Here is a 17,158-nt window from a genome sequence, read left to right as displayed (position 1 = left end):
GTAAGTTGTTATATGCCGTCTTATCTCTGGTGTGGCTGATTGTGATGCATGATGCATCAGTTAAATGCACCAGCTGAAAGAGGCGGTTTGTCTGCACTGTTTCTCTGGTCAGCCCTGATTGCTGTGCTCTGTGAGTAAGAAGCATTGTACCATCACCAACCTGCCACCTGATATACCCACCCCACTGCTACCAAATATTAATACTAGGGCTGGTAAGTGATATACATTTATAAGCCCTTCTGCTCTTTGTTTAGACCAGGGGTCTCCAAACTCGGTCCTGGAGGGCCGGTGTCCTGTAGAGTTTAGCTCCAACCCCAATTAAACACACCTGAACAAGCTAATTAAGGTCTTACTAGGCATACTAGAAACTTCCAGTCAGGTGTGTTGAGGCAAGTGGGAGCTAAACTCTGCAGGACACCGGCCCTCCAGGACCAAGTTTGGTGACCCCTGGTTTAGACCAAAGCCAAAAACGACCCTTATTTTTACGCAGAAAACACGCAGTAGTAAATGTGAACTGGTGTATGGACAAGAAGATAATGAATTATAAAACTCTAAAGATATAGCCTACACTAAAGATATATTTGTAACTAAATTAATATAATTGTTTGATAATATAATATAATATCATATAAAAATTGTTACTTTTGACTCTACTTTTGCCCCATATCTTGTGTAGCGTCTGGACCAATCAAACACACAATATATATTTAGTTTTTTATATTTAACAAATACTCTGTAACCCCCCTCAGTTAACAAGCCATATGAGGACCCATGAACCCTTTCCCCCGAAATGCGTAACACCCCAGGAAGCCGAACAGGCCCCTGGTTGCATGGCAACCAACGCTGATATCACTGAGTTTATTGGCCAAAAGTATGTAAAGCAGGGAAAATCCCTGCATGTCCCAGGGCAAGAGGCAGAGTAGAAATGGACTTTTCTACTAATTAATTCATAGGAAAACCTTTCTTTGAATGAACACACATGATCCTTCAGGTCACTGGGTATATTATTGTCATCGTGTATTTGGTTTTTGAAATTGTATACTGTTATGCAGACTTATAATCGAAAACACACTCCTGTCAGCTTACATATATACAGTGGGTACGGAAAGTATTCAGACCCCCTTACATTTTTCACTCTTTGTTACATTGCAGCCATTTGCTAAAATCATTTAAGTAATTTTTTTTTCCTCAATGTACACACAGCACCCCATATTGACAGAAAAACACAGAATTGTTGACATTTTTGCAGATTTATTAAAAAAGAAAAACTGAAATATCACATGGTCCTAAGTATTCAGACCCTTTGCTCAGTATGTAGTAGAAGCACCCTTTTGATCTAATACAGCCATGAGTCTTTTTGGGAAAGATGCAACAAGTTTTTCACACCTGGATTTGGGGATCCTCTGCCATTCCTGCTTGCAGATCCTCTCCAGTTCTGTCAGGTTGGATGGTAAACGTTGGTGGACAGCCATTTTTAGGTCTCTCCAGCGATGCTCAATTGGGTTTAAGTCAGGGCTCTGGCTGGGCCATTCAAGAACAGTCACAGAGTTGTTGTGAAGCCACTCCTTCGTTATTTTAGCTGTGTGCTTAGGGTCATTGTCTTGTTGGAAGGTAAACCTTCGGCCCAGTCTGAGGTCCTGAGCACTCTGGAGAAGGTTTTCGTCCAGGATAACCCATAACCCACTTGGCCACATTCATCTTTCCCTCGATTGCAACCAGTCGTCCTGTCCCTGCAGCTGCCTTTCTTTGAATGAACACACATGATCCTTCAGGTCATTGGGTATATTATTGTCATCGTGTATTTGGTCTTTGAAACTGTATACTGTTATGCAGACTTATAATTGAAACACACTCCTGTCAGCTTATATATATATATATCTCTACCATGTGTAGTATCTATGAATTCGCCTTCTTATGATCGAAACAAGCGTGTATATTATATATTGGTACATAGGCAATATATATTAGGGTCCTGAGAATCTTTAGTAATTTCGATTCAAGTCCATTTGCAAATTACCATGCTTAGAGACAAAGGGTCGTAATTCTAACTACGTTCTCTAGGCTCCATCACGCAGTGAGCTGTTGCCCTGCATCATATTTGCCATAATCAACTGTATGAAATGTCAGATGACCCACGTAGGTCTGGGGCGGGACAAGTGCGTTAAATGCGTTAATTTTAACCTCGTTATTTTTCACCATAATTAATCTAATTAATGTGTTAAATTACCAGTCCTAATTAATACACATGTAGCCATTTCTGCAGTTTCTTAAGCCTGTAAAGCATGCCTAAAATATAGGGCTGAGTAAAATTATGAAAATCAGAACCAAATAAAGGTTGTCTTCGCAGGCTGCATGCAATAACAGAATGAAGTCTGGTTTACAACCAGTGAAGTCCAATTTACAAACAAACAACTATTTTAAACTGGTTCTTTGTAGTAAGTTGAAAACAAACAGCGCAACCAGAGTCGTCTGATTCATGAACAAATTACTATTTTAATCGGTTTCATTTTAGTGAATCAAAAACATACAGTGTAACCAATGTCTGGTTTAACATAAAATTACTCGTTATATATACTGTTCTGTAAACATGCAGTCCAGTCATTTACAGGAGAGACAATTGCCTTCTACAACTGAATTAACTGGTAAAAAAAAAATCCTGGTAGTGGCAATTTTGGTAGTATTTACAAAAATTATATGCATCGTGTACGGAACCAAATTGAACAACTAGCTGTTAATGACGTATTTCAATGTGTGCCAGAGTTGTGTCAATTTTTTTCTGTATGCGTGGGTGCAAGAAATTACAGGGAACAAGGTTCAAGAAAAGCAACAAGACAAGAAAAGAAAAGACATGCATGGTTACCCAACAATTCAGCCCAACTGCGGTTCTCCTGGAGGCATCATGTTAGCTGAAGTTTGTTTGTATTCACTCAACTGCATCCACCTGGGTGTCTCTCACAATCCTTTCTGGAAAGTAAAAAAATAAGAAAATTTTGGAAATGTTTTAATGTACAATAATTGTATCCAAATGTTAACTGATTAAAGAATGGACTATTTTAATTTGTGTATTATTTTTAAAAATATATTTATTTTATGGTGGCCTTGATACAATGTAATTATACATTTAGGTACTGAGTAATATTTATTAACTACATGTACTTACTATATTGTTAGGGTTAGCGTTAGGGTTTGGCTTAGGGTTACTTGCATGTGATTATGCATAATTAATTTATTATAATAGTAAGTACATGTAACAAGGCCACCTTAAAATAAAGTGTTACCATGAATTACAGTATATGTAACAATTTGATTTGAACTTTAGTTTAAAATGCTATTTTTATTTAGTTTTATATCACAAAACAGCCAAGCTTCACTGTCCTACCCACAAACAGGTTAACTCTCAGTAATCCTCTGCTTTATTGATTTGCCCGACTGCTGCAGGCATTTCATATGTTTCAAAGAAAGATTATGTCATGAAGCTTTTGCCTCAGAGTGGTTTGCTTTCTATTCTTGGTGTAAATCAAGTCAACTCCCAACAGTCTGAATCACCAGGGCTTGTCAGTCTAACACCTACTATACTACAATATTGTGCAATCCATTAGTGAGCCCTTCGAAGTTGCCTTTGGTGCACTTTTTACATCTTTCAAAAGTGTTCTTTGAGTTTCGACTCAAAAAGGAAAGTGAAGCCATATGCTCGTCACAGTGAATGGCACACATCAACACATTAACATTCTCACATGCAGACCGAATCTGTAAAAATAGCTCATTCTGACAACCGATGCCTGTGCTTCCCCTGTGCTTTCCCCCATAAACACATCGGAGTACATTTAATACATTTTCTATCAAGTATCACAGAGTTTCCTCTCAGGTGAGCGTCATGTAAAATAATAGTGGATGGAGCTCAGGGGATTTCAGCACCCCGATCTAATCCCATAAGCCAAGTGTATGGCCAGAAATGAGGTCAGGTAGAATCTCTTCCTCTACAAAAACCAATTTACCGAGTATGAGTGGAGAGAATGCACCAAGACTCATTGAGTTCCAGCAAATTGTGTTTGTGAGACTTAGCAGGTCCCTCATCTTACTCAAAAAGACAGTCAAGCAGCCACGGTCAAGTGCTGTGGTCGTGTATCTAATGAGACTGAATGGATGTAGGCTGACTGTGTGTGAAGTGACGAGGCCGAAACAAATTAAAGAGCTCTCCATGTAAAGAGAGTGAAGGGAAATAGACTGGTAGAGAAAATAGACTTCTCTCATGCATTCCAATGATGGCACCTCAGTGGTCAAATTATCACACTAGATGCAGGCCGCTCTGTGAGCACGGCAGGGTTGATTGGGTCTGAAGGTGGTCTCCTTCACTCCTCCTGTGCCTCTCAGATACTCTGAGCCCTTTCTTCTCTCAAAGGAACTGAATCGCAGCAAGCTCCATATGGATCTACATTGACCAGAGAAATGAACCATCGCTGTCACATGTCATCTGATGGAAGGAGCACAGGGGAAATCTTAAAATTACTGTGTTTTCCCTCTCCTGCCTGATAAATTATATGTGGTTTTTCCATCAGCAATGCAACGGATTGTCTTTCAAATACCCTTATTGAGATGATATCCCTACCCATCTGTCACAACTTTATGCTGAATCTCCCACTGCGGGTATGGTGAAACATTTTTGACATTGAAATCTTTGCTGCACAATAAAGCGTTTAATAATGTTCATTAATAAGTGAATGGATGAGGATAACTGACAAACAACCTGTTATTGTGGTAGAGCTCAGAGCCCACACTGCTCCCTAAGCAAAACAATCACACATTTGTTTTCCTATCATGGTGGACAGTTTCAATGACTTCCTTTTTTTTTACACTGAGATGATTATATTTTCTATCTCTTGTCCCTATCCAACAAAAAAACAAAAAAAAAACACATTTGATAGAAAATTCAACTGGTAATGGGATTCTGGGAAATAAAGTGTTATTCAACCTTGATCCTCTTTTGCTCACCAAGCCTGCATTCATTTATTAAAAACACAGTAAAAGCTAGAATTGTATTACATTTCAAAACTACCATTTTCTATTTTTAAATATATTATGTATAATTGTATAAATGTAATTTATTCCTGTGATGACAAAGCAGACATTTTAAAGCCATTAATCCAGTTTTCAGTGTCACATGATCCTTCAGAATCATTCTAATATGCTGATTTGGTGCTTAAAAAAGATTTCTTATTATCAGTGTTGAAGATGGTTGCTCTGCATAATATTTTCTATAGATAGATAGAAAGTTCAAAAGAACAGCATTTATTTGAAATATAAATCATTTGTAACATTAAAAATGTCCTTACACCACTTTTGATCAATTTAGTGTGTCCTTGTTGAAAAAAAGTATTATATGTAGTGAGTCTAAACTTTTGAATGGTAATGTATAAATTAAGTACAGAAACTAGACACTATAGGTGACATTTAAAACAGATATGTTTCTTTGTCTGTAAGGCACATAATACTTTAAAAAATCAAACAATGTTTGCAGCCTCAATTAAAAAATGTAAAGCATTCTGAAATTGCATTAAAAATACAATGGTGAATTCTAATCTTCTAAACCATTTTAAGATTTTTTTTTTTACCTAATTTATTTTTATGCCATTTTACAAATATGGACGTCTCCAAAAGAAGGGTTTGTCAGATTTAGCTCACTTCTGCGTACAAATTTGTCCCCAAAATATGGTTGGTTATGTAGGCACACACATTACTCTGCTAATCTGCTGCACAGACGTTATTTGAGGTGAAAGCCCCGAGTTGTAGGAAACATCATGGCACACTATGACCACATTTAAACCTGGTCTTGATTTTACAGACAAAGCAACAAAAAAGTTTATTTAAAAAAGCACACTTTTGCTTTCAAACATACTTCTACATGTTCAAATTTCACCGCAACTGTGATCATTTTTGTTTCAGTTCAGCCACCTGTTTTAGCTTGTGGTTCTGGCTTTCTCCAAATGTGGTTTCAGTGATCAGATCATACAACATTTTGGAACTCATTTTCTAACCTACTCTAATCGGATCACTTGATGTTAATACCAGGTGCAAACAGGGCATATATGTTCACATCTGCCTCTTTCGATGCACTATGTGTGTGAGTAGTTAAGAGATCACAGACCATATCCAGTAGAAGCTCGACTCACACCTGGAGGCCTGGATGATCTCAACGCCTTGATGGTTTGGCCTCCACTGAATCTTGCAGGACTTTAGAGACTTTCCACTCCCACACTTGGACCCCCCTCACTCCAAAAATAAGAGTTTCTGTGTTATAGCCCACCATGTGCTGTGAGGATTATCTCTTAGTTTAACTCAGGATGGAAGCTTGCCATGCCATCTGCTCCGAGGATGATCAGACTCGGGGATTCACGCCAATGCCTGACCGGCAGTAAATTAGTGTTTGTGATGAGGAAACCCAGAAACACAAATAACCGCACTCTGTATCACCCAGCATGTTTTTAGCCACACCATTAGTGTGCTCAACGGCTTTGCATACGTAGGTTGTAAGTAAATGGAAGACCGGACTGGAGTCACAGTTAATGGTCCAATTACAGAAGATAATGGTGCCTTGTTTAATTGCTTACTAAGTTGTAGGGGGAGATATTTAGTGGTTGTGCGTGCTGTTTGATAGTGTTGCATCTTGATCTAAACTGCCCAGAGTCAGCACACTTTTACTCCAGTAAGCATAGATGGCTTTAAAGCCCATTTCGTTGTCTACACACTGAACATTAATATGTGCTTACCCCAAGCTCTTCGTTTTATGTTTTCTTGCTCAAGCTGAATGTGCCTGTGTTTGAGTTCTGTGAGATTCTTCGACCACATTCTTGGGTGCTTCTAAAAAAAAATAAAAACTAAATAAATAAAAAAGGGAGGGGGTAATTCCATAATGTGAGATGCTTCAGATGGACATTAGCACGTTTAATGTAACTTTCGAACTGCTGCAAGGCTGTTCACCACTGAATGTGCTGCTCAAGATGACATTTAAGAAATAATTGATGACGGGACGTTCGGACTGGAGTCACAGTTAATGGTCCAATTACAGAAGATAATGGTGCCTTGTTTAATTGCTTACTAAGTTGTAGGGGGAGATATTTAGTGGTTGTGCGTGCTGTTTGATAGTGTTGCATCTTGATCTAAACTGCCCAGAGTCAGCACACTTTTACTCCAGTAAGCATAGATGGCTTTAAAGCCCATTTCGTTGTCTACACACTGAACATTAATATGTGCTTACCCCAAGCTCTTCGTTTTATGTTTTCTTGCTCAAGCTGAATGTGCCTGTGTTTGAGTTCTGTGAGATTCTTCGACCACATTCTTGGGTGCTTCTAAAAAAAATAAAAAATAAAAAAAATAAAAAAGGGAGGGGGTAATTCCATAATGTGAGATGCTTCAGATGGACATTAGCACGTTTAATGTGACTTTCGAACTGCTGCAAGGCTGTTCACCACTGAATGTGCTGCTCAAGATGACATTTAAGAAATAATTGATGACGGGACGTTGAATTATTAGAAAAATAATGCACACGTTACACCTCGGGTGTGCATTATTTTTCATAATTCAACGCCCGGAGTCAATTATTCCGCTTATACTCGGTTGTCACACCTCAAGATATCGATCAGATGACATACTGCAAGGCATTCGTCCAGTTTTTGTACTTAATACGCTATTGTGGGTAGGATTAGTTTCTTCCGCATCTCATACAACGCCTCCGTTGCTAATTCCAAAACGTCATTTTAGATCTAATAACGGAGGACTGAGCCGTTGATAGCAGACTTTTGCAACTATTTAATCAAGCTATTAGAGAGAGAGAATTCCGCTTATACTCGGTTGTCACACCTCAAGATATCGATCAGATGACATACTGCAAGGCATTCGTCCAGTTTTTGTACTTAATACGCTATTGTGGGTAGGATTAGTTTCTTCCGCATCTCATACAACGCCTCCGTTGCTAATTCCAAAACGTAATTTTAGATCTAGTAACGGAGGACTGAGCCGTTGATAGCAGACTTATGCAACTATTTAATCAAGCTATTAGAGAGAGAGAAAGAGAGAGAGAGAGGGAGAGAGAGAGGGAGAGAGAGAGCGTGTGAATTATGTTTCCTCTGAGAGTCTGTGTCTCTCAAAAGTGTTCGGCAGCAGCGCCTCTACTAATAGTGAAACTTTTAAGTTAATTTTCTTCATGAACAGTGCCGTCGTTACCTAGCTTGTAAGAAATGTCTTGTAGCTCTTAAGTTGCTAAACTATTTTACTAATAAAACTGATAGCGCTAACAACATAAGCGCATATCCGTGTGTGCAAACTATGTGTGTGTCAAGGGAGAGAGATGGAGAAGTAGAGTATGTGCTTTACGTACACAATACAACTTAATTTTGTGGCAAAACATGGAAATAATCTCTCGGTTTTATCCTGTTGTTTGCTATATTTATTTGTTTGACCAGTGTTGTGGGTTTTGGTCATTTTGCTGTTGTAAACTGTAAGGACCTTTGAAATAACTGAAATAATTTGGCGAAGTGATATTTACACGTAATGCGGCCAAGAGCTGCCTGGAACTACGTTTGCCGTGCGTTTCCCTGAAAATAATTGCACACTTTAGAACGTTGGTCACCCAATCAGATTGAAGCATTCAACATAAATCTGCATAAGAATGAGTAGTATAAGCTGAAATAAACACCGGTTTCCAGACAGAATCTGTGTTTTTGAAGGAAAATCGCAGATGAAATTTAAATATGTACTGTATTGATATTATTAAAAAAAGAATTAAAATATAAAAAAATAATATTTAATAATTATATTACATTGAGGCAGAACTAACACTGTGTAAAGCAACAAGTTCTTCTCATCAGAGTTGTTTAATAACTTTTTTAATATTAATTTATTCATTAATATTTTATTCATTTTGAAGAATACTGAATCTTTTTTTGTGCAGGAGAATAAATACATGTTCATATTTAGTCAAGAACTACAGTAACATCATGTTCACATGGCGAACACAACGCCTCTGCAATTACTCCCGATTTCTCTTAACATGGCAACACCAGAGCTGTCAGTCAAGTCATGGGAAACAAAGTAACATTACTTATTTGAAAAAGTAACTCAGATATTTCCTTCTAAATTAAAAAGTAATGCTTTACTTTACTAGTTACTTAAAAAAGTAATCTGATTACGTAACTCGTGTTACTTGTAATGCGTTACCCCCAACACTATATAGAAGTACTGTAATATGCCCCTATATTTAATAAACAAACACTCACAGGCAAGAGATCTGTAAAACATTGTGAATGACAGATATAGCCTTGCGGATAAGTATAACACGTAATCTATAGGAAATCTTTCAAATCCAAAATGCATGTATGCACCACAAAAAAAAAACTAAACTGTAAAACCTCTTCCCACCCATAAAGATACTTCAAAAGTCTCTTTAACTGGGTCAAACCACATTCAGGGATTCACACATCAAAAGTTATTAATTGATTAAAGGGGTCCTATTATGCTCTTTTACAAAGTCTTGATTTTGTTTTGGGGGTGTACTAGAACATGCTCTCATGCTTGGTGGTTCGAAAAACGCATTATTTTCACATAATTTACATTATTACAACACCTCTCTCCCCAGGCTGGCACAAACGGCTCGATTAGTTCTGGCTTCGATGAAGGTCCGCCTTCCGAAAAACAAAATGTGTTGTGATTGGTTAGCTGTCCCAGTGCGTTGTGATTGGCGAACAGCTTAGACGGTGTTTCAGTACTGCCCCGCCCCCTTGCTCCGTCTGTCAACAAAAGCTTTTGGCGAATCTGGCACTTCTCACTCGTGTTGTGGAAGCTGTTCTCAGTAAAATGCGCAGCACACAATAGCAACTTGGGGTTATAATGCTCAGGAACAGAGTTAAAAAGTAAATTGCAACCACTGTTTCCTGACATCATCCGCTTTCGGAAGCCCAAACAAAGACGTTTGGGCATGGAGGTGAAAAAAAACAGCGTTTCAGGCGGTCGCGCACCAGACGAGAAGCGCAGCGCCACATCTTTAAAATTAAAATACATTATTTTCTATGAGTGTAGGCACACCGGCGGCATCCAGCTACGTCGTGTTATACTTGTAAGAATCGTTCTAGAACAGCGGTTCTCAATCCCAGTCCTCGCGTACCCCCACTGTGCATGTTTTGCACGTCTCTCTTTGTTAACACAACTGATTCAGATCATCTCATTAGAAGTGAGCTTCGTGCATGAACTGTGTTCCGATTGACATGGTCCCTACACAGTGTCCATTGCTCCCTACTCCCTGAGCAGGTGAAATCAGTTGAAGTTTACTTCACTTTGGAATATTCATTTAGATTTGCGCTGCACCGCTGCCTGCAGCGTCTTCACACACAAACAAAACTTACTAGAGAAGCGTGAAGTGGGACATAATATACCTCTTTAAATAATACAATTTAAATTCACGTCTCGCACACTTAAATGCCCTTTGTATGGAACATATACGCACCCTTCAAACTGGAATCATGGAGGAATATCCGGTAATGTCCACTTCGCAGGGCACTTACAGTCAAATATAGCAAACGTATGAAGCAATAAGAGAAACACACAAAATGTGCAGAGCGGGTGTACACGAGGACTGGAAATGAGAACCGCTGTTCTAGACAGGCCAAAAATGTGAGGCTACAGCACAGCAGCTCTTCTTCGTCGTCTCGTCTGATGCATTCACTCAACCTAGCGTTCAAACCACGACCTCGCCCCTCACCACCCCCAACCATTCGAACTTCTGTAGGCGGGAATTCTTTGTAATGAAATTCTAATGAGCCGCTTTGTGATATCACAAAGCCGCACTTACAGTCAAATATAGCAAACGTATGAAGCAATAAGAGAAACACACAAAATGTGCAGAGCGGGTGTACACGAGGACTGGAAATGAGAACCGCTGTTCTAGACAGGCCAAAAATGTGAGGCTACAGCACAGCAGCTCTTCTTCGTCGTCTCGTCTGATGCATTCACTCAACCTAGCGTTCTAACCACGACCTCGCCCCTCACCACCCCCAACCATTCGAACTTCTGTAGGCGGGAATTCTTTGTAATGAAATTTTAATGAGCCGCTTTGTGATATCACAAAGCCCGGAAACCAAACGCTGTAGTCCAAACGAGCCGTTTGCTGTAGTTCTTGAAAATGGATTTTAAAAGATTATCTCCCTTTGGAGTGGACTTTGAGATTTGTATCTTTCTAGATCTTTTTTATGCCCAAACATACACACTACACACTGACTAAAATAAAAAAAGTGAAAAAGCATAATAGGACCCCTTTAACACATAGTATGTTTTCGTCAAAAAAAAAAAAAGAACCATAAAACAGTTGGAAAAGTGAATTAGCCAGAAAATTTTGAGAATACACTAATGTTCTGCATTCACACGTAAGGTGAAAACAACTGAATGTGACAAAAAAATCCTTCAGCTTGTTCATTGAAAATCTCTATATCCCCTGAGGGTAACGCAGCAAAGCTGACTACGCCGACTATGTTTAGCACTGGTGGGACCCACATTAATCCAGCAGTTTAAAGGGGGAGGAGAGCCAATCTCTGGGAGGGAAGTAACGGCAGACGAGCAGCCTCTGACACCCACAGGCACCCAGTTCCAAGAGCATCAGTCCTGAGCGCATATGAGCATTACAGCAGCCAGCCTCACTCTCTCTCTCACTTCTCTGTCCCCTTGACACTGCAGGGGTGAATACTGAATTCAGCAAGCGCTTTGCTCTCCCCCTCATTCTGTTTTCACAGAGCTCTGCACAATGCTCAGATGAGAGAGGGAGAGACAGTGTGTTAGAGAGAGAGAGAGAGGGCAAGTTAAAGAAAGCCAAAGAGAGAGCGAGAGGGCGAGCACATTACAGAGAGCGATTGAGGAGAAGACCAGAAAGAGAGCGTGTGCTTGAGATCGAATAGTTTATTGCAATAGCGACTGGAGGTCTGGATTACGCCGCTTTAATCCTCAGGAGACTTTGTGGGACGTTTTGAAGGTATGAGCTAATTTTTGTATAAACAGCCTGTTTTAAAGTGACCACAAAGATAATTTCTTCCACATTAAATGTGGAAAAAACTGAATTGCTGATGGAGAGCTTCTGCAGTTGTTGTGCGATCATTATTCAGAGGTTGTTTCTTACACGAGTAATGTGAGTCAACCACTCTGGAGTGAGACACATCCTGTAAATAACAAGCGCTCATGTAGACATGCGTAATGTGTGAGCGTGGTTTTGAGATCTAACTGAAACATGTGATGGGCAGTTTGCGGCTGTTAAGCAGATGCTGGGCTCAGTTCTTGGTGATGCACTGGTTAAGGGTAAAATATTTATCCTAAGTGAGTGCTGTAATGAATAAGAAATGAATTTTTCCAGTATTCAAGTCAATATAAGGCTTACTGTAAATTTGTAGAGGGAGAGTTTACCAAAAAATTAATTTACTCACCTCTTGTCGTTCCAAACCAGTAAGACTTTCTTTCTTCTGCAGAACAAAAAATAAAATATTTAAAAAAATGTTTGTGCTTTTTTGTTCATACAATCAAAGCCAAAAAATCGTTGTGTTTAACATAAGAAAGGATTGGTTTGGAGTGACATGAGGAAGAGGAAATTATTTTTGGGATGAACTATCCCTTTAAGATTTCGCACAGATTGCATATGGTTCAAAGATGTTCTTTATGATTTTAACATCAGGCATTTTATCTTCAGAGCGACGGGGATGGAAAGTGAATTCGGAATAAAAATGGCAGACAAAGGCACATTTTACTGTCATATTGTCAGTACAGAACCTTGTTTCAGGTATCAAACCAAGAAGTTCACTAAACAAATAATGACACTGCACATGCCAGAGGGGAAAGAAGGCTCTACTACGGACAGACCCCCTGAATAAAGTCTGGCTGAAATCTTCAGTCATTTCCTGTAAACTACAATTAGAATGACAATGTCCTACCCGAGCATCGGTGCATATCTGAGTTGCCTCATGCCACTGTATATAACAATGATGGATGATTATATGTTTGAAAAGGTTCCCTATGACAGACTAGACTAGTTTTATGCCTGCTTTTTTTTGTATTATTGCATGTTTATGTAATGATCCCATTGTTTGCATATTAAACACAGTGTAATGTGCACATTTGCATTTGACAAAGGAATCCATTCAATATTCATTTGCCTCCAAATTAACACACAATAACATTTGTTCTCTATTTCCCAATGGCACAGCGTTCAACATCTCAGCTCTGCTGATAATAGTCCGCATGGAAAGCCATTGTTCGAGGTCTTAACATCAGCCATGTGTGTTCAGACCTTCAAACACTAGTACATCAGAGCCTAGGTTGTTCTCTTGGGCTTCATGTGGAAGGGCCAATAACTCTGTGAATATGAGATTAGACACATTGTTTCATTGGATCTAAGACTCAGAGGACAACAGCACAATTAAACACATCTCTTTATTTACCACAGCCTACATTAATGTGGTGGCTAAATACAGACTGAGACAAAAGCTATGAGAATAATTAGTTTTTTTTGAAAATAGGCTTATATTTTTACATTACTATTTTAACTTTTTACATTTTATAATATCCTATTATTTACAATTGTTTTAATTTAAATTGTATTGTTAATAGACACAGTAAAAACGTTGTAGATGCAATACATAAACACTAATAAAAAAACTCTAAATTGTCTTTATTTTATGTAATTCTTCAAGAGATAGTTCACCCAAAAATTAATCTGAGTTTTTCCAAACCTGTTTGACTTGGAACAGAAAAGAAGATATTTAAGAATGCTGTAACCAAACAATTTTGGTAACCACTGACTTACAAAATAAAAATAAAATGATAAAAACCTCTGAAATATTTTTGTTATATATATCTTTGTTGTTGTTGTTGTTGTTGTTGTTGTTCCATATAAGACAGAAATTCATACAGGTTTGGAATGACATGATGGTGAGTAAAATATATATTTTTTATTTATTTATGTATATATATTTATTTATTTATTTATTTATTTTATTTTGGGGTGAACTATCCCTTTAACTAAGTACCACCTACACCACTCCTCTATTGCTGGATGTTGGTCAAAATTCGATATTGGCCATGAAACTCAAGGTATGATAAATCACTCTACTGTTCCAAACACAACAGAATAAGAAATCATCATGACATGGTACAAGGTGTATATGGAACAAATAGCCTTAAAAGGGCCATGACCGTCTGCTCTTCCAGCGCCATGAGGGAATTAATGCTCAAATCAACCTGAATCAGAACCAGGTTATCAGAACAAGCACTTTATTTAAAAACACAGACACACTGTCCTGTATGTGCCAGATATTGATCTGGTGAAACAACAAGCAAACACCAAATTTGCACAATATATTGTACTTGTAATTGCAATTTACTTAACCACACAAGTAGACAATGGTGTTCCCAAATGTGGTGACCACATCAAAAATCAAGGATTAAAAATCTAATTTAAGCAGAATGTGGAAATTAATCTTTTAAATTTATGATGCAAAAAGAATAATACATATTTAAGATTCTGCAATATTTCTAGGTCACTATTTACATTTGTGATACTCTTTCGACAGACATTACAGATGCTAAAGCTCAACTGAAGCTCTTTGTTGCTATTTGAATCATCTCAAATCATGCTTGAGAACATGATCATCAGGTCTGACACAAACTTGTGGGGATCATGCAGCTCAAATGATGCTGTCATTAAAGCAAAAACGGAGAAAACCCAAAATACTTAGACATCCAGAAATGCATGTTAAAGGGATAGTTCAAAAATTTCAACAACAAAAAAAATCATTAAAACATTAAATATAGATTGTATGTATCTATACACCACATGCATTGTAGCTGTATAAAAGTCATATTATGTGCAAATAGCTTTGAAGTGATTCACTTTATGTAAATTCATTTTCAAGATTAAGATTCATAAGAACAACATATAGGCCTACACATCTTTGTAGTGACACAGAGAAGAAGGGGAAAACACTTTCATCTACTGCAAAAACAAAAAACAACAACAACAAGCATGCTGTAAAGAATCAGAAAAAAAGAGGATCCAAACACTGCAGCAACTAGAAGCTCAGTTAAATAAAAATATTTGCGAGTGTGGGTGCTGAAAATCATTCAGCCTTAGGAAGGAAAGCATACACTCTTTTGGGCAGCACATGATATCACAGAGAAAACAAATAAAGAGCAGTAAGAAGCATTGTTATGGGCCACAGTAAGACTTCTCAAATGTAACATGTTTTCATAATTTATACTGTGATGTTCACAAAAACTATTTTTTTTAAAAAAGGATGTTCATTATGAATGGATGACAGGCACAATTAAGCAATTTGTGAGCATTTCAGTATCAGTGATGACTCACACCGGAGTGAGATGAATAGATGTTTGGCCAAGACAGTTTGTAATAAATAATACCTTATCAGCCCATTCACTAATTAATCATGCTTATAAAATGTCATGTTTGACATACATAGAACTGTGTTTATATATATATCATTTCTCCAGCCTTCACTGTCACATGATCATTCAGAAATCATTCATAATTGTGAATGGTGTGTATTATAATTTCCACAAATATATGAAGCAGCAAAATTAGTTGTCAGCATTGATAACAATAAGAAATGTTTATTGAGCATCAAATCAGTGTATTGGAATAACACTGAAGACTGAGTAATGGCTGCTGAAAATTCAGATTTGCCATCACAGGAATCACTTTTCTCATCCCATAAGATGGGTAAATGTTAAAGGGGTCATATGATGCGATTTCAATTTTTCCTTTCTCTTTGAAGTGTTACAAGCTCTTGCTGAAAGAAGATCTGTAAAGTTGCAAAGACTAAAGTCTCAAATCCAAAGAGATATTCTTTATAAAAGTTGAGTCAACCACGCCTACCTAAAACGGCTCGTTCTAACACGCCCCCACATGTCTACGTCAGGATGTGGGAAGATTTGCATAATGCCGCCCAAATGTTCACGCAAAGAAAGAAGGCATAACTTTTATTCTCGCTGTAGTATTGTTGCTGCCGCCATGTGGAGACGTTGTGTGTTTCATTGTGAAAGCGAAACTACTTTGTTTGGCCTTCAAAAAGAGAACGATATCCGCTTCGTCATGCCTAGAGCGGCTCCGTGCTGGTCGCTGAGGAAATACATCAACTTCGCGCTGTGGATCACCAGATCGGCTTTCACCGTGGACGAGGCTGAGTCCAGCCCGGGGACGTCACATGTGGTTGCCGCAAGCCCGCAACAAAATAATGTTCTTTTTAACAACATCATATGACCCCTTTAATGCATCCTCTAAACATGACAATCATTCATGCAAGAAAGAGAGCAGTAGAGCATAAGAGAGCAGACATACATACAGTATTATTAGCAAAAGAACACAGAGTTCAGAAACCCATGTGCTCAAAAGTCAGAAATGCACAACTTACATGCACACCCACGCATCTATTTTCAAAATGCCCTGAGAATCCAAAGACTTGGCCCTGTGAAGTGCACTTCTAGGTCTTGCTGGGCTAACCGTGTTGTTTCTGCCATGCCCTCTTGTTGAGCACAAATGAAAAAGGGATTTGAATGTTTTCTCTGAGGGACTACAGTTGGCCAAGGGCATACATGAGGCAACTTATCCAATTTCAGCGATGGTGTTTAGGCAGAAGGATTGAATAAATCCACAATATGATAAACAAAAGTAAAAGCCATCAGTTTCAGTCTTGAAACGGAAACAAAACAGATCTTTATATTTTGACAGGTCTTTATGTACTTTGACAACTATGGGTAAAGGCATGAGCGTACCTTTACATGACCACAAAACTTAAGCACCAACAGACCAGGGTACCTTAGATGCTATATTTAATTTGATGGATTGGATATATTGTTCAGTCGACCTCTTACCTAATATTTACAACCCATGCTTTCTGTTTCTCGTTCACTTGAAATTTGCAGGAATACATAATGTACGTGTTTCTCCGGCTGAACGGCGATAATATATTGACTCTTATCTATCCCTCAAAACCTTATTTCCGCTTGTGTCAAATGCAATATGCTGTCTACCCTGACTAATGTCTATTATTCTTGAGTAACGTAGTGCTTTGAAGGGGGAAAAATACCAACATCCTCTCTGACATACACAAGTTAGTTTACC

General features: G+C 38.3%; 1 protein-coding gene across 2 annotated transcripts in view; it reads left to right on the top strand.

Moving 5' to 3' along the window:
• Positions 1-11,870: 11,870 nt before the first annotated feature.
• The window catches only part of cdh12a (cadherin 12a), a 64,689-nt gene continuing 59,401 nt past the window's right edge, over positions 11,871-17,158 (top strand). For both annotated transcript variants that reach the window (XM_016271125.1, XM_016271132.1), the window contains exon 1: positions 11,871-12,007. The gene's annotated coding sequence lies outside the window, so the exon portion shown is untranslated. The remainder of the gene's footprint in view (positions 12,008-17,158) is intronic.

Source organism: Sinocyclocheilus grahami, unplaced genomic scaffold (genome assembly GCF_001515645.1).
Source record: "Sinocyclocheilus grahami isolate Dianchi unplaced genomic scaffold, SAMN03320097.WGS_v1.1 scaffold5.1, whole genome shotgun sequence".
In the NCBI taxonomy this organism is placed as follows: Eukaryota; Metazoa; Chordata; class Actinopteri; order Cypriniformes; family Cyprinidae; genus Sinocyclocheilus; species Sinocyclocheilus grahami.
The sequence above is the reverse complement of the archived record's forward strand: the minus strand, read 5'-3'. Positions and strand labels throughout refer to the sequence as shown.